We start from the raw sequence: 25,871 nt of genomic DNA on the forward strand, positions 1-25,871 counted from the left end.
CCCTTTATTTTTGTGAAGGGTAGCAGAAGATGTCACCTCAATATATACCACTTTGGCAGATTTATTATTTTGTTTATTTATTTTATTTGTTGTTGTTGTTATTAATCCTCTCCAGAGGATATTTTTTCCATTGATTTTCACTGGGAGTGGAAGGGAGAAGAGGAGGGGGAGAGAGAGACAGAGAAACATAGATGTGAGAGAGACACATAGATTGGTTGCCTCCCACACCCATCTCGACTGGGGCTGGGGATTGAACCTGCAACCCAGGTACGTGCCCTTGATCAGGAATTGAACCCAAGACCCTTTGGTGGTGGTGGTGGTGGTGTGCGGGGGTTGCACGCTGCTCTAAAAACTAAGCAATGCCAACCAGGGCAGCACATTGATTATTTTGAATTAAAGGTACTTAAGAAACAGTTGGTGCTAACAGGATACTCTGGCCCTCCTTTGTCCTCCTAAAAGCAGGAGATAAATCATCCTGCCCCATGATAGGTACCCTTCCTGAAGCAGGAGGATAGAAGACATGCTTATCACCAGAGATAGGGACTTAGCAGGCTGTATAAACAAACCTAGTTACTTCTTTACCATTTACTACTACACATAGCTCATGTTCCTTTGTCTCATCAATTCATCACAAATTTATTGTTTCTTTGTCTAAAAGGTATAAAAGTTTCCTGCTCTGGTCACTTCTTCAGGTTTTCAATCTCTTGGGAAGACTCCCATGTTCACGGAAATAGTCAAATAAAATTTGTGTGCTTTTCTTCTGTTAATCTGTTTAATTCTTAGGTCTAGCCATAGACCTAAGAGAGTAGAGGAAATTTTTTCCTCCCCTACATTGGCAAAAAATGGGTGTATGTGCATGCATGGTAGATGTGGGTGAAAGTGTGATGCCCAGTGAATAGGAACCACCTGTTCGATGTTATAGGCAGAAGGAGGTGGGGTAAAGAACTGAAATGTGGGTTTTGTAGTGCAGACTTCTTCTTGTGGGTCCTTGTCTGACAAAGATGAAGAATAAATTAGCAGACTAACAGATTTGTTTAATAAAAATGTAGAAGTTTATTGGAAGCATATACAAACTCCATCTGGGCAGGGGTGCCTGGGGGCAATCTGGGGAGGGACCCCCAAATGGGAAAAGCCTGCTCACTCTCCTCTCTCTAATGAGAAAAAAAATCTAAGTCCAAAAAATCTAAAATCTAAAAATCTGAAAATCTGTAATCTAAAAAAAATCTGTCTGGTGTCCCTTTGTCTACAGTTTATATGTGCTGTAGTTCTTTGTTTGAACCTGACCCTTTCTAATTGGACCCTTCTTAATTTAGGACCCCCATGCTTTCCTCATTGGTCATTTTGCTATCAGTTTCAAAGGCCAAAGCCACGTGGTGTCCCCCTTTTTTTCTCCCCTTTATCTTGCAACATTCCTCTATTCTCTGTGAAAATGTTTCCTTCTTCCCATTATCCTGTGACATTTCTTTATCCTCTGTGAATGTATGCCTTCCTCCCGCCTTATTCTGTGGCATTTCTCTAGCTCTGTACAAGTAAGATAAGCATTTTGTGTCTCCATGTATGCATTCCTCTGCATGGACTCTATTTCTAAGACTCCCTAAGCCTGGCTATTTTGTCTCTAAAATTCCTTTCAGAACTGATGCTAGAAAAAAAAAAGGATTATTTGTGGCAAGGTCACCTGGGGTAAGGCAGGGGTCTTACCCCTTTGGTTGCCTAAGTTATTCCAAATAACCAAATGATTGTGGTGGATAATTCATAGGTCCTCCATCTCAGCAAGTGAACACATTCTGCCTATTTATCTGCAGTTGGGTGACACAGGTTTACCAGGGAGGAGGTAGTCAGTCAGGAAACACCAGTGTTTTCTCATTTCTTTGGTATGTTGCCTAAAGTAGCTCATAGGTATTTTGTAGCTTTCTATGCCCTCCTCCCCAGATGTTGGAAATCTTTGTTGAGCCAAAAGATATAGACAGTCTGGTCAGTGTGGCTCAGTGGTTGAGCATCAACCTATGAACCAGGAGGTCCCGTTTGATTCTGGGTCAGAGCACAAGCTCAGGTTGTTCACCTGATCCCCCATATGTGGCATGTAGGAGGCAGCCAATCAATGATTCTCCTTCATCATTGATGTTTCTGAAACGTGGGGTTTGGGAAGCAGACTTTTCTTCCCATGGGTTCTTGTTCTCACGAAGTTTGAAGAATAAACTCGTGGACAAAAAGGCTTCTTTAATAAAAAATGTAGAATTTTATTGGAAGCAGATACAAACTCCATCTTGGCAGGGGTGTCCCCAAAGAGGACACCATGGGAAGCCCCCTTCCCCCATGGGAAAATCCTGCTCTCTCACTCGCTGTAATGGGAAAATCAATCTAAAAATATATGTGTCTCCTGTCCCTGTGTCTCCGGTTTATATACACTGCAGTTCTTTGTTTGAACATGACCTTTTAAAATTGGTCCCTTTCCTTAATTTGGGACACACCCCCCCTTTGCTTTTCTCATTGGTCATTCTGTTACAAAGAATTAGTTTCAAAGCTCAAAGCCCTCGTGGTGCTCCCTTCCTTCTTTCCCCCTTGTCTTGCTGGTTGGAGTTGCCCTTGATCTCCCGGCTGCTCAGGCCAGAGATATCTCTGTCCTTGGTTTATGGCTGTTTTAATTGCTCAGGCCAGGAATGTTTCCATCTGCCTGCACCCCCTCTTCCTGTGGCATTTCTCTATCCTCTGTATCTATGCATTCCTCTCCCATGGACCCTCCTCATTCCCTAAACCTTCCTAATTAAGCTAGCTGGCTAACCCTTTCATTTTGAACTCTCTCTCCCTTCTTCTCTGAAATAAATAAAAAATACAAAGTAGAAAAAGATATAGGCAAAATTGAGGTAGACTTTTCAGAGATTTTTGAAGATTGGAAAAACTTCCAACAGCTTCTAGGTTATTTAGATGAGCACATTGGGGCCCTAACGTTTCCCTCTCTTCATCAATATTAAAATATCCTCTAGAAATCATGGAGTTCATGGATCACACTAGAGGCACATAGTAGGCACTCAGTAAATACCTGCTGAACCCAACTAAATTGGAGGCTGCCATTTTACCTTTGGTTGCTTTTGTTTCAGGATATGAATCAAAACAATTCATCAGTTCAGGGTATGAATACTATACATGCATTTATCTTATTTGCCTAACAACTAAAAGTGTTAAAGCCATAGACTTGCCCAAGACAGTATCACAGAAATGCTGTTGGAAAATTGTATTGTGTCATCTGAGTATATTCAATTGTCTTGGAGGTGGTCCTTTGCTAAATGCTAGAAGCAGGAGGTACTATTTGTAATGGCCCTTTTAGCTCTGTAACCAGAGGATGTGGATGCTTCAAATCACTGATGGAGATATTGAGACAGTCTCCACTTTCCCAGTGATTTCAAGACTGATGCCTTAAGTTGCTTTTAATATAGAGAGGAAAAATTCCACCTTGTAAAATAAACAAAATAAAAGTCTCTTAAAATAAATAAGAACTTTTTTAAGGGATTCAACACCACTACAACCACCATCACCACCACCACACACACACACACACACACACACACACACACAAAGCCCTTAAGGGCAAGAAAACACTGTTTTAAATAAAATAAAGTTTGCATAGCCAAACCAATTGAGTAGGAGGGATAAGCAAGGGTGTGTGTAGTGATACTCAGAGGTTAAATAAAAACTAACAGAGCTAGACCCAAAATGGAGTGATTATGGACCAAAAATAACTAGATGTGTGGGAGTAGAAGAAAGCTTTAAAATGTTGAAATCTCAGTAAAGGTTTAGGTCAAAAAGATTGAAACCAAAGTATTAAAACATATTTAAAAAGATAATAAAGTCATGTACACTAAACTGGAAATTAGAAAATCAAGATTTTAGTAACACTGTCTCCTGAAGGGGAGAGAAGCTATGTGTTTCCAACTTTTAGAAAACAAAGAAAAAATTTTATAAAGATAATAAAGTGCTTAACTGGGAGAAACATACAAAACAAAGCATTTGATAAAGGGAACATCTGGAAAATGGTTGTTATTGATTTCATTTTTATAACTAATCCTATTGATGATAAGGAAACAAACTTTAAAGAAACAAATTTTGGGGGGGAGAAAATGTGGCAAAGGCTGATGGGAAGAAATGGAGAACTGCCTGTCATGCCACGTAGGGAAAAACATGGTACAAATGCAACACAAGAGACAAGCAATGTTATGCAAAAATGTTTTCTATAAATAAATATAACTAAAGGAAAAAACAATCATTGGATCACTGTTTCAATACAAGATAGGATATAGTGCTAATGTGAGAAAGAAAGAGGGGGAATCTGAGCATGTGGGGAGCTGGATGGCTAACTAAGGCCCTGGAGGATGGATGCAGTAAATATTTGTTGAGCCCTGTGGCAATCTCCTAGGCCAGTGGTCAGCAAACTCATTAGTCAACAGAGCCAAATATCAACAGTACAACGATTGAAATTTCTTTTGAGAGCCAAATTTTTTAAACTTAAACTTCTTCTAACGCCACTTCAAAATAGACTCGCCCAGGCCGTGGTATTTTGTGGAAGAGCCACACTCAAGGGGCCAAAGAGCCGCATGTGGCTTGTGAGCCGAAGTTTGCTGACCACGGTCCTAGGCCCTTTACCTACATTAGCTTATCTTACTTTTGACAACCACCCAAGGAGGTTGTGTATGAAAAGGAGCCACCTGCTAACCTGACTAGCTCAGGGAAAGCCTGTGTGGTGGCCTTGAAAACTCAGAGACCTAAAATAACCACAAAGGATGGTCTGAAATTAAAACTTTTTAAATTAAAAAGCAGTTTATGGTGGGTAGTCATGTCCTAGGCCGGATCTTCCCTGACAAAGGTCAATCTTTTTTTTTTTTTTTGTCATATACCTTTTATTATTTTTATTTTTTTAAATTAATAAATCTTTATTGTTCAGATTATTACAATTGTTCCTCTTTTTTCCCTCCATAGTTCCCCTCCACTAGGTTCCTCCCCGCTGCTGTCCTCCTCCATAAGTGTACACTTTTTATTCAATCTTTTCCCGCACCCCCCACTCCCCTTTTCCCCCGAGAATTGTCAGTCCACTCCCTTTCTATGCCCCTGATTCTATTATATTCACCAGTTAATACTGTTCATCAGATTTCTTATTCCCTTGGTTTTTAGATTCACTTGTTGATAGATACACATTCGTTGTTCATAATTTTTATCTTTAGCTTTTTCTTCTTCTTCCTCTTCTTAAAGAATACCTTTCAGCATTTCATATAATTCTGGTTTGGCGGTGATGAACTCCTTTAGCTTTTTCTTATCTGTGAAGCTCTCTATCTGACCTTCAATTCTGAATAGTAGCTTTGCTGGGTAGAGTAATCTTGGTTGTAGGTTCTTGCTATTCATCACTTTGAATATTTCTTGCCACTCCTGTCTGACCTGCATGGTTTCTGTTGAGAAATCAGCTGACAATCGTATGGGTGCTCCCTTATAGGTAACTAACTGTTTTTCTCTTGCTGCCTTTAATACTCTCTTTTTGTCTTTTGCTCTTGGAATTTTAATTATGATGTGTCTTGGTGTGGTCCTCTTTGGGTTCCTTTTGTTTGGGATTCTGTGTGCTTCCTGGACTTGTAGGTCTATTTCTTTCACCAGGTGGGGGAAGTTTTCAGTCACTATTTCTTCAAATAGATTTTCAGTATCTTGCTCTCTCTCTTCTTCTGGGACCCCCATAATTCTGATGTTGGTACGCTTGAAGTTGTCCCAGAGGCTTCTTACATTATCTTCAACTTTTTGGATTCTTTTTTCTTTTTGCTTTTACAGGGGAGTGCTTTTTGCTTCTTGGTATTCCAAATCTTTGACTTGTTCCTTGCGATCCTCTAGTCTGCTTTTAGGTCTCTGTATAATATTTTTTATTTCAGTCAGTGTATGCTTAATTTCTAGTTGATCCCTTTTCATATCCTCGAGGTTCTCGTTTAATTTATCGGCCTTTTCTAGAAAATTCTTGAAAAACCTTATAACCATGGTTTTGAACTCTATGTCCAGTCTTTTGGTTTCCTCCATTTCTTTCAATTGTGGCCTGCCTCTTTGTCTTCTCATTTTAGATGCTTCCCTGAGTTGATGGAGTTGCTTTGTGTGTTAGGTGTCCTAGCAGGGCCCAGTGGCTCAGCCTCCCCAGTTCTCTGTGGTGGATCCTCTTGTTGCACCCCTTTGTGGGTTGTGTGTGCAGTCTTATTGTAGTTAAGCCATGCTTGTTGTTGGTATCACTGGGGGGAAATTGATCTCCAAGCCAGTTGGCTGTGAGGATCAGCAGCGTCTCTGCTGGGAGAGCTTCTGTGCTCAGGTTGGATGGGGCAGAGTCTCAGGGTGGTGCAGACAAACTTTGGTTTCCTGTTTGTGCCGCCCTAAGAGGGCCGGTTTCTCCTTGCCCGAAACAATGGCTACACACCTCTGAGAGAAGGCAGCTCTGGAGCCTTGCCCACTGCCAAACAGACTAGTTTCTCCCCGACTGGAGCTGGATTTCAGTGCAGTCAGGAGGTTTTGTTTTTCTCCCAAACGAGAAAGCTAGCCACGCGTCTGCTGCCCTCCTTCTCCGCGTGCTGCGAGCAAGCCAGCCGCGTATTCAGCCGCCTGCCCTTTCCACGCTCATGGATCTCCGCACCTCCACAGCTCCTGAGGCTCAGCGTCCCCCTCTCTTTTTTTCTCTAGTTGTAGGTTTTCCACTCTGCCAGCTTTCCAGTGGTTCTGGACTGTGTGCGCTCTGTTTTCCAGTTGTAGTATCAAAATTGTTGTGGTAGGCAACAATTAGGTGTTTACCTTATGCCACCATCTTGGTTTCTCTCCAAAGGTCAATCTTTACCTTAAGGGAGCCTATTGTCTTTTTGCATCTGTGATAACACATCTTTGGAATGTCAAAGTAATTTTCCTTTTCCTGGACCCCTCAAAGCACAGGCATACTCTTCAGATACCACAAATCCCCTTATTGTCATTAGTTCATTGTTGACTGTTAACTATTCTGCACCCACTAAGTAAAAGAAGTATGTGTCTATCATTTTACTTTTTATCCAATCCCAGAGGTTTCCTCACTTAGCTTTCTCCTGACGCCTCCCTAATCTATTACTGGATTTCATGTAACACCCATCTCTGCTTTTTATTGTAATGTATAAAACAAGGTGCAAAACTGCCATTCTCTGGAGCATTATCTCAATCAGTTGAGACTCTGCTTCCTGGCAATTGTCAACAGTTTAGCTCAAATAAACTCACAAAAAATTCTTTACAGGTTTGAATGTTTCTTACACTAACAAGGTGGTGGTGACGTGACCTACTGGTATGTAAGCAGAGCTGCAACTCAGCCCATATTGTTCTGACTATAAAGCCTATGTTCTTGTCATCAAACTGGTATTTATTAGAAAATACCAGGTCATCCTTTCAATACATTCAGTATAAAGTGCAGTTTTCAAAAGGTTTGCTTTCTCAGCTCCACAATCCCAATCCAATTAAGAACAAGAGGTGTTTTAGAGGTTCAGAATGAGTTGCCCAAAATGTGCCACTCTGGAATACAGATGATTTCAAGCTGGAAATAATCAAGGCCCAGAAGGCTCAGGAAGAACCTTTGAACGTCCCCCTAACTGCCTGAAAGAATTGAAGATAGGAGGCTTGTGCCAGGAAGGAGCTATCATCATAGATGAGATGACTATAGCTTCATCTGGACTGGGTGTGGTAGACAGGGAGGATCAAAGTCCTCTCTTTGTTCCATTGTTTAAAGATGGCCCTGCAAAACATTGTTTACTAAACTTGAACTTTTTTCAACGCCATGTGAATTGCCTTATTTCCCTTTGAAGTCCCAAATACCTACCTCCTCCTCCTTAGTCCAGAATGACATATATACCCCAATGTGTCTTACTATCTTTGGAATTTTCATGCTTATGTGAATTCCCTGTGCACACATGTTAAACCTTGATTTTCTCCTGTTAATCTACCTTAATTCATTTTAATTATTCAACCTGCCATAAGAATCCTGAGGGGAAATTCCATCCCCTTCCCCCCAGTGCGTTTGAAATGCCTCAAATCTGAAAACACAACAATGAAAAGTAATAAATAAATCCCTATTTACTTAGAAGAAAAGATAGATGTGGGGATGGGCATAAAGAAGTCAAAATACTCTATCTCCACACACCCAATAATATAATAGATGATGGAGATGGAATGTTCTTAATTGCTAAAATAGACTGAAGGAAAAACTGATTTTAATATAGGACATTATAAAGAATATCATTATAAAGAACATAATTATAAAGAAGACCTTGGTATAACAAAGTAATTTTTATTTTCCATAGCTAATTTGATGTGGTAATGAGAAATTGTCTACAATAAATAATCCCATACAACAAATGTTTTTTTTCCTACTCCTTCAATTTATGTTAATTATCCTTTTAAAAAAGAGATTATATTGTGTTTGCATATTTTATTTTTTTGAGCTGACAGATTATAAACACTAACCCTTCCATTCACCTCCCACACCTCCAACAGCCTCATAAATAGTTTCCTTCACTCCAGTCTAGACCTCCTGGGTCATGTCCTTCATGCTACTCCAGAATGAAAACACAAATGTGTAAACCACATATCTGACAATGTCAGTTCTTTGCTCAGAAGTTGTCAATGACACCCCATTGCTGGAGCCTGCCTTTCCAGACTCATCTCAGGTCGCTTCCCTCCAGCACTCTTCACTTTAACCGTAGCGAATTACTCACTGTTCCCAAAGGGAGGATGCTGCACTGGCTTTGTGCACGCTCTTCTCCATGTCCAAAGGTTTTTTCCCAACTTTTCGAAACCTGACAATGTCATCTTTCCATTAGCTCAAATGACATGTGCCCAGTGAAACCTTACAGAGCCCATCAGGCAGAATTATCATTAATTTTTATACATTTTTTTCAGATTAATATTTCTAACTCTGGATATGTCTTAACAATAAGTATATTTATTATGGTGGTGATTCTCCACCTCACTGAAAATCTGTTATTCATTAAAGAGTACATCTTAGAATTAAGGAACTGTTACAGCCCTGGCTGGTTTGGCTCAGTGGATAGAGTGCCGGACTGCAGACTGAAGGGTCCCAGGTTCAATTCTAGTCAAGGGCACATGCCCAGGTTACAGGCTCAATCCCCAGTAAGGCTTGCAGGAGGCAGCCGATCAATGATTCTCTCTCTCATCATTGATGTTTCTATCTCTCTCTCCCTTCCTCTCTATTATATATATATATATATATATATATATATATATATATATATATGGAACTATTACAGTATTTCCTCTTTTTTATTTATTTTTTATTTACCATAGCACTGGCATTCATTCATTTAACAAGTCTACCTGCCTATGAAGTACCAGACACTATGCCCAGTGCTGGGAATACAATAGTGGAAAACACAGACATGGTCTTTGTCCTCAATATATTCTTGTTGGGGAAACAGACAAACAAAACAAAACAATGGGTAAAACTCAAATTAATCAATAAATAGAGTAATGGCATTTTGCGATGTGTTACAAAGTCAACAAACAAGGTGCTATGAAGGTGCACATTTTGAAATGTGTTTATTGTTGTTTCAAGTACAACTAATTTCCTTCCCTTTCTTGGGCATTTCACATTTCCTAGTCTCTTGCATCCAGGTGGGTCTATGTGACTATTTCTTGTCCATGGAAAATGAGTGGAGGCTGTGCATGTCATGGCTTCGCTAAGGCTGTTAAAAGCAGGTGAACCTTTTCCATATTCTCTTTCTTCTCTTGTCACCCAGACGGACACAGAGGATCCAATGTAGGACTCTGAGGCACTGGGGGATGGCAGGCCACACCGTGGGAGAAGTCTGGGGTCCTGAATGGTTTTGTAGAAGGCTTCTCACTCATCACCGAATTGTACTACGCAATGAATGAGAACTCAACCTTTATTCTGTATAGTCACTCAGATATTGAAATACTTTGTTACCGGAGTTAGGCTGCCTTGGTTTATAGGGTGATCATAGCCTCTCATGGGCCAGGGTCAACATAAGGATTTGAGACAGTGGTATGAGTATCTCAGAAAGCATTTATTCCCCCTTGGAGGCTGTCACAAAGAATCCTTATCTCACAATTCAGGAATTGCTCTGTAGGTAATTCAACTCTCCCCATTGTGTGTCTATTGCTCTATCAAGGACCTGACATTAACAACCCTGAGCAAGCAAAAAGAACCCTGACCTGGCCCAGAGCAAAGCTTAGTAGTTAGGTAAGCAAACTTTATAAGTGTCTTTTGTCATTCTAATGTATAGTTAGCTAATTATTACTATAGACACTTTTTATAGTGCTTTAATCATTCTTGTAACTACTAAATGGTATCATATGTCAATTGGAAACTTGAAGCAAAACAAGATGAAAGATGTGGCCTCTGTCTTGGTGTGATGACCCATTTGAACACACACTGCTCCAACAGGAACTGGGATGTGGAGAAAGACATATTCTACCTGTCAATTAATTAAGCTCATGGTTTTTCAGTACTCTTGGTTCATGACATACAGGCTAATTTGGTCAAGCATTACCAATTATAGAGAAACATTTGCAGAGACTGCGGCAGAGATAATGTAGTTGCCTCCAAGTCCAGCCACACACTTTCTAGAAATAAAGAACCCAGAATATTGCCTCTAACCCACTTTGTCTAGGCTGGGTGATTTCTGCAAGATGAGAAATAAAGAATAATAATTTCATTAAGTACCATGCACCTACATGGATATGTTAAAATAAAAATGGGAGAGCTTAATAAACATAATGAATACTGTTCAATTTAATATTTGAGAATATGGATGGGAGTGATGTGGACTTAATCACTCCCTTAAGAGGGAGGCCAAGTGGACTATTCCTGTGCAAGGGGCCCAAACAACATCAAAATGTTCACATGGTTAGTGCAATTGAGGATATAATATTTAGAAACTTCATTAAAAACTATCAAAACCGCCCTATCCAGTTTGGCCTAGTGGATAGAGTGTAAGCCCGTGGACTGAAGGGTCCCGGGTTCGCTTCTGGTCAAGGGCATGTGCCTTGGTTGCAGGCTCGATCCCCAGCCTTTATCAGGGTGTGTTTGGCAGGCAACCAATCGATGTATCTCTCTCACATCTATGTTTCTCAGTCTCTCTCTCTCCCTCCTCTCCACCCTTCTAAAAACCCATGGCAAATATCCTCAGGTGAGGATTAATAACAAAAGTAAAATAAAAATAAAAACCCCTCTCTAAATGAACATCTCTAAGGCTGATAAAAAGTTGATGAGCAGAAATGTGATTGTGTTTTATGCAGTATTTTCTCGGGAATCAAGTGCTGCTGGGAGTGCTCTAGGACTATGTCAAAAGAAGACCAAGCAATGTGATATGACTGCAGGTGAGAGGGAAAAGGCAGTTCCTGGCACCCAAACTGGACAGGGTGTCCATGGCTCTAAACTGCAAAGGAGTGAGCAGTTGATAGATTCTTCCAGGCAGTTAATAAAAAACTAAATTTCTAATGGGCTCAGTATACAAAGAATTATAGGTCCTACTCTCGCCATTCCAGACATCTAAACCAAAGGCAGCAAACTGCTAACAGCCTGAATCTATTTATATAAAAACCCTGAGTGTAACACCATCATGGCAGAAGTTCGGCCAACCGGAAGGAAGTCAGTCCTGCAGGGTCGCCTTGGCAACGGCTGCGTCCTCCCCAAGCTGTTTCCCTCCAGGACTGAGAAAAGAACCCACCCTCGGAGCACAAGGAGCGCCCAGTGGCAGTCAGTCCTGGGTTGCCGAGGCAGAGGCCACGGCGTGGTAGAACTCTGGGTCTGGCCCAACAGGGGGTGTGGCCGGCCTTCAAAACAGACCCTTTCAGGAGGGAGGAGGGAGCCCCATTCCTCACAGAATCTGTTGTTGGATAGCTTGCTGTCAGTGGCCTGCCAGTCAGGAACCCAATTCACCTGCATATCTGTATGTGCCGAGCCAACATGGCCAAGGGTGACCCTGAGTAGGGGTGGTGAAAGGCTTAGAAAAGACAGACAAGAGAATGAAAGCTGGGTCTTGGTGGGATGCTGCTTCTCTGAGAGACAGCGATGACGCCCACAAGCCATGTCTTTATTTTATAGCCGATGCCACGAGGCAAAGTAAGGGCATGATCAAGATGTTTACAACATTCTCATGGGTTTCAATCCTACTCAACTACAGGCATCTGAACTCTATCAAGCCCACATCACTTAGGCACGTGTTCGGACCATAGGTTCAAGCCCACAACCATAGCTGTTGGCAATAATTGTGCTGGGAGGGCCCTACCCTCCAAGCTGGGACTTGCACATGGCAATGAGAGGACTGTGCCCTCTCATCAGTCCAAGGCTTGAACCTGTCCAAACACTGTAGCTGCTCCCCAGATCTGTATAAAGTTTTAATACATTATATTAGAGGTCGTGGTGGTACTGTTTTACCTACAGCATCTACAGGAATTGCTGCAAATTTACTTCTCGGTGGAAGAACCTTTCATTTCCAATATACTGTAAATTACCAATTGCATTAAATGAAACAATTTCTAGACTCGATATAAACAGTGAAGTTGATAAAACTATTAAAAAGGCCCAACTTCTCATTATTTTATTTTATTTTTGAATTTTAACTTATCAATTATTTATTTATTTATTTATTTTTAATTTCTTTATTGATTAAGGTGTCACATATTTGTCCTCATCCCCCCATTCCCATCCCATACCCCTCCCCATGGATACTCCCACCCCCCTGTTGTCCTTAACCATTGGTTAGGCTCATACGCATGCACACAAGTGCTTTGGTTGATCTCTCCCCCCTACCCCCACCCTCCCCTACCCTCCCTCTGAGGCCTGACAGTCCGATCGATGCCTCCTTGTTTCTGGGTCTGTTCTTGTTCATCAGTCTATGTTGTTCATCATTTCCCCTAGATGAGTGAGATCATGTGTTACTAGAAATATAAGAACCAAATGTGAGACGAGCAATAATAGTTATGCTGACAGGCAAATGAATCAGTCTGTAGTGAGTTTCTTTCTGGAACAACAGTTCTTTTGAGACCCAATTTCAATGTCCACCAGTTCCTTATGTGTACATGTCAGCACTGACTTTTCAGTTCTGGATGGTGGACAAATGGTGGTAATGCAGGTCCGACTCCCTCTGGTTTGGTCTCACCCGGACCCAGGGGTGCGTGGCCTCACCCGGACACAGGGGCGCGTGGCCTCACCCAGACCCTGGGGCACGTGGCCTCACCCGGTCCCAGGGGTGTGCGGTCTCACCCGGACCCAGGGGTGCGTGGCCTCCCCCGGACCCAGGGGCGCGTGGCCTCACCCGGACCCGGGGGCGTGTGGCCTCACCCGGGCCCGGAACCCAGCCTCACCCAGATGCAGGGGTGCGTGGCCTCTCTTGGACCCAGGGGGTGTGGCCTCACCCAGACCTGGGGGTGCACAGCCTCACCCGGACCCAGGGGTGCACAGCCTCACCTGGACCCAGGGGCGTGCGGCCTCACCCGGACCCAGGGGCATGCGGCCTCACCCAGGCCCGGGACCCAGCCTCACCTGGACCCAGGGGCGTGCGGCCACACCCGGATCCAGGGGCTCGTGGCCTTGCCCGGACCCAGGGGCATGCAGCCTCACCCGGACCCGGGACTCAGCCTCACCCTGACCTGGGTCCTAGCCTCGCCCAGACCCAGGGGTGCGTGGCCTCACCCGGACCCGGGAACCAGCGGGGCTTCGTCTTCTTGATCCCAATTTCTGTTGGTCAATTCCCTCTCGGTAATTCCTTCGGCCATTTTCTCAAAGCTCCAGGGTGGCTGCCGCGGAACTCGCTGGGCAGCGGGCTAGGCAAAGCTTCAGTGCGCCTGGTGCGCGGCGGCGGGCTGGTCTGAGGTCACTGCGGGGGCACTCTGGTCTGCAGCGGCGACCAGTCGCCGGGTGAGCGCACCTGGATCCAGGACCCAGCAGGGCCTCGTCGTCCCGATCCCAACTCCCATCGGTCAATTCCTTCTTAGCAATTCCTCCGGCCATTTTCTCAAAGTTCCAGGGCAGCTGCCGTGGAACTCGTTGGGCGGCGGGCTCAGCGAGGCTCCGGTGCACCCGGTGCGCAGCGGCGGGCTGGTCTGAGGTCGTTGCGACAGCGCTCGGTCTGCAGTGGCGGCCGGTCACCGGGTGTGCGCACCTGGCCGCTTCTGGAGCGCAGAGATTCTCGAATGACTCGGAGGTCAGCAGGCGCAAAGTCTCCCACCCAATGACCCCCAGGGGCTTGTCTGTCCGTGCTTGGCAGGGAGTGGAGCCATCCCCTTAGCCGGAGACTGCCGGGGGAACCATGCCAAGTACGTTCCAGGCCGCCATTGTGTCGCCAGAGCCATAGTTCTTAAAGTGTGATCTTTGGCTCATCGGCATCAGCATCATCCCCTGTCCCCCTCTCTTTTATTCTAGTTGTAGAGCATCCGCCAAGCCAGCCCTCCAGTGGTTCTGGATGGTGTCTGCTCTGTTCTCCAGCCACAGTTTCAAAATTGTTGTGGTAGGCAACAATCAAGCGTCTGCCCTATGCCGCCATCTTGGTCCTCCAGAAGATTCTTAAGTAACCTTATAAATGTGGTTCTGAACACTGTGTCGTCCATTAGTTTACTTTCCTTCATCCCTTCTATTCGTGACCTGCTTCGGTGTCTCCACCTTTTGGCTGCCTCCCTATGTTGATGGAGTGGCTTTGTATGGTCAGTGACCTATAGGGGCCGGTAGCTCAGCTTCCCCAATCTCCCTAGGTGGTCGCTCTTAGTACCCCCCTTTGTGGGCTGAGTGCAAAGTCTTGGTGTTGTTAAGCCTTGATTGTTGTTGGTACACTGGGAGGATTTGACCTCCAGTCCAATTGGCTGTGAGGATCAGCTGTGTCTACGCCGGGAGACAGCCTTATTCAACTAGACTTGCAAAATTGTAAAAGCCTCTGTGCTCAGCTTGGATGGGGCGGAGTTTCAGGGTGGAGCCTACAGCCTTGGCTCTCCGTCAGCCCCGCCCTATGAGGTTCCTGGGTCTCAGTGTCCCTCAGTGTCCCTCTGTACTCCCTGCAAACACCTCTGAGAGAAAGGCGCCCTGGAGTTTTGCCCACTGCCAAACAGTCTAGTCTCTCCCCCAATGAATCTGGATTCCCAGATTCTCGCCTGGAACTGGGTTTCAGTGCAGTCGGAACTGGGGTTCAGTGCAGTCCGGAGCTTTTGTCTCCTTCCCACTAGGGCAATTCAGCGGCACAGGCAACAGTCCGTCCTCTGCGCGCATTCCCGTGCGCACCTCTGGAGCTCTGCCTTTCGCCACTCCCCTGCGTTTTTGCCTTACAGCCCAGATTCCTCCAGTATGAGCCTGGCTTCCCAGGGTCTCGCCCAGAACTGGGGTTCAGTGCAGTCGGAGCTGGGGTTCAGCGCAATCTGGAGCTTTTATCTCCTTCCCGCTAGAGAACACCGGCCAGGCACTCAGCCGCCCCATCCTCTCCGGCTCTGTCCTCCCGCATGCGCGCGTGCCCGTGTCTCCGTACCTCAGGCTTTTACGGCTCCTCTGATTTTCCTTGTGGTTTTCTCTTTCCTTCTAGTTGTGGGCATTTCAGTCCGCCAGCTTTCCTGTGGTTCTGGATGATGTCCGTTTTGACTTTTAGTTGTATTTTTGAAATTGTTGTGCGAGGCTGCAGGTTAGGTGTTTAACCTATGCCGCCATCTTGGTTTCCCTTGGAGGGGATTTTTGACAATGTCTCAGTATTGTGTCTCATGCTATGCGATCAGCTATAGTACAAATGAGTTTAAAATACTGTGATGTTTGGGGATGTTTCAGAAAGTTGTCTCTTACAACAAATATGAGATCAGAGGATTCTGCTTATAGTGAATGGTTAGTAAAACTTGGAGATGTCAAACTTGCTAGCAGTTTTCAATTAGGAATGGATATTATTGAAATTCCCCATGAAATGATTTTTAATGGATCTATTATTGAAACTACCTTTGGAAATAGTATATCTATAGATAATATTAAAAATATATCTAAACATGCGATTTTTTGTCCAAAATATAAGCATGTTCAAAAATTAAATGAAGAAATTTTGAATATACTCAATGGAGATTTTCACACATATTTGAGTGATGATTCCATTGACTCAACAGATGATGCTGAAAAGGAAAATATTCCCATCGAATTTCTGGAATGCCATGTTATAAGTTAAAATTGAAAGTGGGTGCAATCATCATGCTATTGAGAAATCTTAATAGTAAATGGGGTCTTTGTAATGGTACCAGATTTATTATCAAAAGAGTATGACCTAACATTATCAAAGCTGAAGTATTAAACAGGATCTGCAGAGGGAGAGGCTGTTTTGATTCCAAGAATTGATTTGTCCCCATCTGACACTGGCCTCCCATTTAAATTGATTCGACGACAGTTTCCCATGATGCCAGCATTTGCGATGATTGTTAATAAATCACAAGGACAAACTCTAGACAGAGTAGCAATATTCCTACCTGAACCCGTTTTCGCACATGGTCAGTTATAAGTTGCTTTCTCTCAAGTTCAAAGAGCATGTGACATTAAAGTTCTAAATAATTCATCACAAGGGAAATTAGTCAAGCACTCTGAAAGTGTTTTCACTCTTAATGTGTTGTACAGGGAGATATTAGAATAAGTTTAATCACTTTATCAGTCATTGTTTGCATCACTGTTGTTTTTATATCATGTTTTTGTTGTTTTTATATCATGTTTTTGTTGTTTTCATATCATTTTTTGTTGTTTTTATATCATGCCTCTGTTGTTGTTATATCCTTTTGTTACTGTTTATTTATTAACAAATTTATATATTATTTTCATATATATTTTACTAATTTCCTTCCATCTCTCACACTTCTATTATAGAGAAAGGGCAAATAGCAATATCAAAATATTTCCTCTAATTAATTCCCTTTTAATGTGCATGAATTTCATGTACCAGGCCACTAGTGTGGAAATAAAAGACGTTCCTTTGAATCTTGGCTAAATAAGTTACAACAATGTGACCATGGGCATATGACTCAACCTCTCTGGGCTTTACTTTTCTCAAATGTGAAATGGGGATAAAAACACCTATTTGGTATTAAATGACATGATATATGAACAGCATTTACTTAGCACAGTGACTAGCACATTTCAAGAGTCCAATAAATGGCAGATATTAATCATACTGCCTTCCCAAATGAACTGCCTCCAATCCCCCTCTCAATCCTCCACTGCAGTCTCAACAGGAGCGGGATATACTTGGGTAATTTTGGCAAACAGGCTAAGTAGGAGTATTATGAAGCATATCCACAAATTTAAGTTATAGCAATTTCAAAGTATTTTATATCAATGCCAGAAAGGGAGATACACATGTTAGTAATTATGATACAGTAAGATTTTGTTGATAAGTAAATTGTCTTCTTTTACGAAAGGTAAATCTGTCAACTTTGGTCTTGAAAAAAATCACAGATGTGATTAAAAACCTCAGAGAATTAGTGGAATTATTTAAATTAGATTCCATAGCTCTATATTTCATAATTATGAGAAGCTGCTTATTCAAAATTGTGTGTAACAGCATAATTGTGGAATTTTCTTGCTAATAAGGATAAAATACTAATAAAAAATCAATTTTTCATCAGTTCCATAGTGCTTATCAGAGTAACCAATCTCAGTGGCATTATTTCATTAATACTAATTGAAAGAGGAACAAACTTTTCCAGTTCATGTTTAAATTATGTGGGGGAGTTTTAAAATAACAGCTATAGAAAACAAACTGCTCTTCTGTTTGTCATTACTGTGTGAACGACTTTAATAATTTCTCATTGGTGGGCCCTGCAAAGCATACATTGACCATTTCTTGTGCACCACTTCAAATCCTCTGCTTTCATCTCTACCCAGTCACATCTGGGCAACTGAGTAGGCTTTGACCAGTCTCCATGCCAGGGGCCCCCTGGCAGTACCTTGTTTTTGGCCAGCCACAAATGACTCTCACTTCTTATTGGGGAACACATGAGATTGGTTGGAAAGTTTGTAAGGAGGACATTCTGAGAAAAGATAAGTGTGTGGAAGGCCACCTGCCCTGTTTACCAGAAACCCAACTTAGGGGAGTATTGAAGGCGACATCCCTAATTATTCCTTGACCTTTCCAAACAAGTCTGTGCACGTGCAGACCCCCAGGTGTTTATTGGAATCCTTATGCTTAATCCCTGGATGCCCTTGCCTTGAGGACAATGTAAACACATGTGTCCTCCCAAGATTACTCACCCTACTGATTGTACCTAAAAGATAAACTTGATCTCAAACTGCTGTTATAATAAAAGGCTAACGAGGCAGGCAAGTGAGGCTGCTTGGTCCCTTGATCCAGGCAACCCCTTAGCCCTCTCTTTCACAGTGAAACTGTGTTGGAGTAATCTGTTCATCTGTCGCTCAGGATCTGCTAGTCAGCCCCAGAAACTTCTGGGCCCAGAGCTTCTCGGATTCCTTGCCCAGGGATGCTCCAAGAAGGCAGTTGGCATTCAAACAGGAGCAAACTGGGAACAGGTGGGGAAATTTACCACCCTGTCGGGCAACCTTTAGCCAATGGGAAATAGAGATGTTGGTTAAATGTTTTTCCCTTTTAGGTGGTTGGTCTTGGATTGCATTTCATGAGGTAAATTTAAATTAGATGGTCCTATAATGACTGAACACTCAGAGTGGTGGCCCACCTGGTAAATGCATCATTGACTTGGTTCTCTTTTCTTCCTGTTTCATGCCTGCTGTCTCTCATTTCTGGCTTCTTCCATAAACCAACTCCGAATGCCTGGGAGTAGGCCTGGTTGAAGCTTGCTGGTACTCAATGATAAAGAATCAATGATTCATTACCCCACCAAGTGCTTTCCATCCTTGATTTAGGGGGTTAAGGTTGTAACCTGAGGGATTTCCTCCTCACTGAAATCTATCCAGTTCATGAAAATCTTATATAAATTTGACATCTGATAAACCCCAGTAGATTCAGTATCACAAAAACCCAAGTAGGATGTGTTTTCTGAAAAAATTGCCTTGCCAAAATTGTGGTCATCTTCAGGAAATATGACTTGCTATAGAAATCAGACCTTATTCTCTACTCTGAAGTGTATACCAAGTTCTTGTCCTGAAAACTCCAGAAGACTTAGAGTAAATGAATTTGAATATAGTGCTACGTGTGTGTGTCAAGTAATTTTTTAAAGTTAATTTTTAAATTTAGATGAACTATTTTACATTTGGTATCTTTTAACATATGAGCACCCTCTAAATCTCAGATAAAAATCACAAAATTCAAGCAAACTAAAGTTACATCAAATTATATTATTTTTGTCCACCTCAACCTACAATACTTGGACCAAACAGAATACAAGTGGCATAACTTTGAGCCTACAGTGCTGTAAGTATTTTAGATATTCCCCGTAAGTTATCTTTATTGACAATTTAAATATTGGGAAAATTTGCAGTGCAGTGAGATGATATTGCAACCCTTGAGTGAACCCTTCTTGCCTCTTATGAGTTGGGAAAGGCTGATACAAATGTTTTCTCATATTTTAAAATTTTACTACCGATTTTAATACAAGTTCCTTGTGGGGCAGCCAAAGTCTCTCTCTGCACAATTCATTATTATGTTTACTGCTCATTTTTTCTTCTGATGGACATGTCTACACTGCAAGAGACATAAGATCCTGGGTATTTGAAAATTAAAGAACAGCAGCAAAGGGCCAGATGCTTCAATTATAAAAGTTGCAAAAGCATAAACACCAGGTGTGCCATATAAATGCACAGGTTCTTTTACCCTGCCACACTATTATCATACGGTTCCAACAGCTGTTCATTTCTGTCCAGGCTTCCCACAGACAGCATTTATTAAAATCAAATACGAACTTACTCTCACTTATATGCCTTGAGCAGGAAGTGCCACAGTGGCCTTATTATGGAGTATAAGTGAGCCGATAAAAATTGATTTTTATCAGTAAACTCACAATTATCCTTACAAGCCAAAATAGTGTCATCTGCCTTTGGTGTGCCTTCTTACTTGCTAATTACCCTGTGGTTTTCTATGAGAGTGGGGCCAGTATGAAAAAATGTTACACTAATTCCAGGTAATTAGAGGATGAGAGGAGAGGCCAGTTGAGCTTTGTGAAGAGTTTATATTAGAGAATATTATTTTAAAAATAAAGTTTGAGCCCTAGCCGGTTTGGCTCAGTGGATAGAGTGTAGGCCTGTGGACTGAAAGGTCCCAGTTTCGATTCTGGTCAAGGGCACATGCCTGGGTTTCAGGCTCGATCCTCAGTAGGGGGCATGCAGGAGGCAGCCAGTCAATGATTCTCTCTCATCAATGTTTCCATCTCTCTCTCCCTTTCCCTTCCTCTCTGAACAATAAAAAATATATATTTTAAAAAAAGTTTTATTGTTTTCTACTGGAGGACATATTAACAAGTATAAATGAATCTAAACAAATACATTTTTTAAAATTCTCACCCGAGGATATTTTTCCATTGATTTTTAGAGAGAATGGAAGAGAGGGGGAGAGACAGAGAGAAACATCAATTATGAGAGAGACTTATCCATTGGCTGCCTCCTGCACAGAGCCGGGGATCACGCCTGCAACCAAGGTACATGCCCTTGACCAGAATCAAACCAGGGACCCTTCAGTCCATGGGCTGACACTCTATCCACTGAGCCAAAGTGGCTAGGGCAAGAAATATCTATCTTTAAAATAATCTTGAGTGTGGGAAAGTCTTTCCTAAGCAGAACATAAAAGCCAGAAGCCATAAAGGAAGAAATGAAAAGATGTGACTACATGAAAATTTTAAAACTCTTTCTGTATTATGAAAGGCATCCTAAACAAAAAGACAGGCATTGGATTTGGAGAAACTATTTTTAATATACATGATGGACAAAGAATGCATAGCCACAATATAAAAAGAACTCCTATAAATCATTAAGAAGAAGACAACCCTCCCCCAAAAGGCTAATGTATATAAGTAAGAAATTCAAGAAAGAGAGATCTTGCCACTTAATAGCCTTATTTGAAATCAAAGAAGCCTTACTTAAAGTCAAAGAAATGCAAATGAAAAGAATAAGCTAGCTTAAAAAATGTAAAATATTGATGATACACACACAACTAGCAAGAGAGTGGGAAAATGAACAGTTGATATTTGTGGATATTTAAAGTTTTTGAAGGACATGGGCAATAATCTATCAACATTTTAAATATGCATATCCTTTGATCTAGCAATTCTTTTATGAATACATGCTATAGAAATATTAACACATGCACACAAAAATATGTGCTCAAGGAAGTTTATGGAAGAATTACTTTTATAAAAGGAAGAAATTTGAAACAAACATCCAAAAAAGGGTGCATATTTAAAAACATTCCATACTATGAAATACTATCAGATACTAAAAAAGAATGAAGTTGATCCATATGTATTGATATAGAAAGATATTTATGATATATTGCTAACATAAAGAAAGGTAGGAAAATGCATAATACATATAGGGTGGGGCAAAAGTAGGTTTACAGTGGTGAGCATGTGGTAGGCAGTTAGACAGACTTGAGCAGAGCAAGGACAATGGGCCAGGTACAGAAGGTCACCAGGGTAAAAAAGCCCCAGGTGCCCAGCACTGGACAATCAATTGTAGGGTGGGGCCTCGCCCCCAGGGTGACTTCCTCCTCTAGCATATCACTGGTTATGAGGTTTGGACCTCCTAACCTTTCCTCCCTAGAGTTAACATCTAGGCCTTAGTAGTACTTCAGCACCAGGCTCAGATAAGCAACAAAACCAGCCAAGGCTGACCTCAGGACCAGCTGCATTGAATAATGACCCCCTGCCCTGGTACCAGCCAATCAGTGGAGACCACAACCTGAATGGACACAACCTGGAAAGCCACTGAATATTTTATTGAGATCTTCCCCTGGGACCTCCCCTAAAACCAACACCCTTAAAACCCTTAGGACAGAGGACCCAGTGTGCTCTCCCTCCTCAGAGCATGCCTCATGTGGTGCCCCTCCCTCCCCCTCCCCCTCCCCCTCCCCCTCCCCCTCCCCCTCCCCCTCCTCCTCCCCCTCCCCCTCCCCCTCCCCCCTCCCCCTCCCCCTCCCCCTCCCCCTCCCGGCCCCAGGCATGCTACCATTAGCTTCCTCACTGACAAGCTCCAAAGGCCCTCCCTTTACCTCTATAACTTGTTTCCTGAGCCCATTTCTTCTAGCAATTACTTCTTCTGCCTCTGTGATTTTCCAAATAAATGTTCTCTTACAGGTTAGGTCTTGCTCTGAATTCTTTCCTAGCCAGAACCCAAGTACCGAGGCTGCTGAACCCAGATCCGGTCTGATCCCACCAGTCAGACTCCTGGTGCTGTTCCCACCTCCTTCAACAAGTATGTGAAATGCAGTTTATTCTTGTAATATTATTTATTAATTATTATATTTTTCATATAAACAACTGTAGACCTACTTTTGCCCCACTGTGTATGTACACACACACACACACACACACACACACATTTTTAATTCTTTATTGTTTAAAGTATTACATATGTCTCCTTTTCCCCCCATTGACTTCTCCCTGGCCACTCCCACCTCCCCTACACATATATTTTTATAAATGCATCAGGCATCAGAAAAGCTCTGGACAGAGGTGCACACTAGAGGAGGGGTGTAGGGAGTGGTGTGATGACAACGACATTTACTTTTACTCTAGATAACTCTGAATCATTCAGTATTTTTACATGGAGCTTGCATTACTTTTATAATGAAAGCAATTAAAATGATAATAAAATATACTAGATGATCAAGATTTGTGCTCTTCATTTCTTTGCAATGCTTCATTACAACTACTAACTGCTAGAGACAGTCACTTGGAACTTCCTTTAGTCCAAATACTCCACTGTAAAATTCTTTTTTTTTCCCCTGAAAATGGCCTAATTTACATGATCTAATAACACTCCATCCTAATCCTCTTTCACATAAATATCTTGCAAGCCAGCTATAAGAAGTGGGCTGCTGAACCTTATAGCAAATAATTTATATTTAAAAATTTCTGGATTCAAGTCCACAGGATTCACTTTATTCCCCCCAGGAGCTACAGCCATCTAAAAGTGAATGAAATATCTAAAAGATGGCAATGAACTCTGAAAAGCGGAAAGTAGAGCTTCAGAATATGAGAACACCCCTGAAGCCATTTCTTCACAGAATAAAGTGAAGTAGAAATTTGGAAATGCCAAGGGTGAAGTGGAGATGAGCAAACAGCTGTGTGAACCAGTTTAAAGAAGTCAGTGTTGGGAGGTGAGATTTACACCTTCACCCTTTGCTCTCTGATGCTGAGTTAAATCCTTCACCCTCCAGTAAAAATCCCTGCCCCTTTGAACTTCTTGCCCTCTGGCTATGCCACAGTTGGTTCCTCTTCCCTTTTCTTACTCTGACTGCTCACTATCTCACATTCAAGTGAAGACTTCGCTTTCTATCCTTACAGAAATTGCTGTCATCTGGACATTCAGGCTTTGTATGGCTAACCATCCAACTTCAGCTCAGGAGTTGCCAATTTAGCTTACACCTTAGAAACATCTGCAACAGATTTTTTTTAAGTGCATATGCCTGACTTCTATTATACAGAATCTCTGTGGATGGGGACCTAGCTTCTGTGACTTTTAAAACCACCACAGATGATTCTGACACACAATCAGAATTGTGAATCTCTTGTAGCCTTGGCTTTGTCTGCTTCTACCCCTACCTCTGCATTTGACTTCCGTGGCTACACGGTAGACATTTCCATTACACTAAATTCTGCATCCAATACCAAAATGTGTTGTTTTCCCCACACCAAGCAGTTCCTTGAAACCAACTGGGTGTGCTACAATTCAACTCAATTCTGAGACTATCTACTTGGAGATAACATCAGACAGGTTAAGTGCTCAACCTCACAAACTGCCCTCATTTCAGATGCCAGTCACAAGACCAGGCTGTCACCTGTGCTTCCAATGGGCTGGTTGTAGATCAGAGGTTCCCATGACCCTTTTCTTGGGTTCAATTAATTTGCTAGAGCCACTCACAGAACTCAGGAAACCAGATTACTCACCAGATCACCTGTTTGGTAGGAAGAATATGAAAGGATTGGAATAAATAGCCAGATGAAGAGATACATAGGACAAGGTCCTGAACACACACAGGAGCATCTGTCCCTGTGGAATTTGAGGCTCTGCATGGCGGCACGTGGATGTGTTCTGGTTCACAATCTGGAAGCTCTCTGAACTCTGTCCTTTTGGGGTTTTTGTGGAGGCTTCATTACAGAGGCATGATTGATTAAATCATTAGCCATTGATGATTAATTCCACCTGTGAGCTTCTCCAGCTGTTTGGACTGAAAGTTCCAACCCTCTAATCTCAGTTGGTTCCCCTGGCAACCAGTGGCCCCCCCCCCTCCATTTTGGGGGGATTTCCAAAAATCACCTCATTAGCATAAACTCAGTTGTAGAAAGAGGCTTGTTATAAATAACAATTTCTGAACTGAGGACAAATGACAATATAACAAAAGATGCTCCCATAGCTCTTACTGCTTAGGAAATAATAAATATTTATTACCAAGGGTTTTGGGAGCTCTGAGTCAGGAACCTTGGACTGAAAACCAAAATATATATTTATCATTAATCACAATGTCACACATAATTTGAACCACACCACCCAAGAAATCTTGAACACCAAGAACTCATTATCTGGTTATAACCTCCAAAGTTTGCACCTCACTCCTTCCCCAATCCCATTCCAATTGCTCTTTCCTATAAGGAGACATTTACTACCCAGACAACTTCATTTTCCTCCAGTTTATTTGCCTCTCAAAACTCATGTAACCTGTCCCTTTTGCTGTTCCAGTCATGCAAAATTCCAGATCTCAGGTATTCAAAACTATCTTCACTCCCTGCCTTTGCCCAATTCAATTCATTCTCCATCCTGCAACAAGAGTAACCATTTCAAATGCAAATTAGATCACATGATCAAGTCCCTCTCCCTAACTTGCCTTGCTTAAGTCTTTTTTCTTTTTTTTTTACAGTGAAATTTTTTTTTGTATTTAGAATTGGCCAGCTGGACTCAGTGTAGATGATCCCAATTTTGTTGGCAACATCCAAAGCATCATAGTCGGGAGCCAAGGGAATGTATGCTTTCTTCTCTCCACCAGGCCTGATCGGGTTTGACCTTGGCCACGTCAATGTCAGAGCTTCTTCACAACCTGTTTGTTCTGGTCCTTGTTGGCCTTGACATTCAACACAAGGTCTTGTCTTCTCTCTTCTTCATGGCTGACTCAATAGTCAGGGGGAACTTGATGATGGCATAGTGGCCAAGCTTGTATTGCTTGGGGGTGCTCTTCTGAGGATATCTGGGCTGCCTTTGTCAGTGTCTTGGGCTGTTGGAAGGTGGGTGACGTGCGGATCTTCTCACTGTGCGGATCTTCTCACTGTGCGGATCTTCTCACTGTGGACGCCTTTCAACACTGCTTTCTTTCCTTCAAGCCTTTGCTTTGGCTTTGACTTTGGGAGGGCTGGGGGCTTCCTTCTTTGCTTTCAGTGCCATCTTCTCAGAAAGGCACTTGCTTTAAGTCTTATGGCACCTCGTGGTTCTTAATATACAGTCCAAGCTCCTTAACGTGTCATTCAAGACCAGTTATAATTTTTGACCAGTATAAATTTCTGATTTCATCTACTTCTCTCCACCCACACTCATCATGATATTTCTTATTGAGTGTGTCCTCTCTGTCTAGAAAGCCTCCCAGGCCTCTTTTGCAGGCCTCACTCCTCTTTATCGTATAAAGACTCATCTCAGGAGGTAACTCCTCCCTAACTGAGTCTTTTTGAATTTCAAATTCCCTTATATTTTTGAGGGGGGGGGGCAG

General features: G+C 42.4%; 1 pseudogene; it reads right to left on the reverse strand.

The window, feature by feature from the left end:
* Window positions 1-24,819: 24,819 nt before the first annotated feature.
* Window positions 24,820-25,552, reverse strand: LOC129149798 (60S ribosomal protein L23a-like; annotated as a pseudogene).
* Between the last annotated feature and the right edge of the window lie 319 nt (window positions 25,553-25,871).

The sequence above is a fragment of the Eptesicus fuscus genome, chromosome 1 (assembly GCF_027574615.1).
Source record: "Eptesicus fuscus isolate TK198812 chromosome 1, DD_ASM_mEF_20220401, whole genome shotgun sequence".
Lineage (NCBI taxonomy): Eukaryota > Metazoa > Chordata > Mammalia > Chiroptera > Vespertilionidae > Eptesicus > Eptesicus fuscus.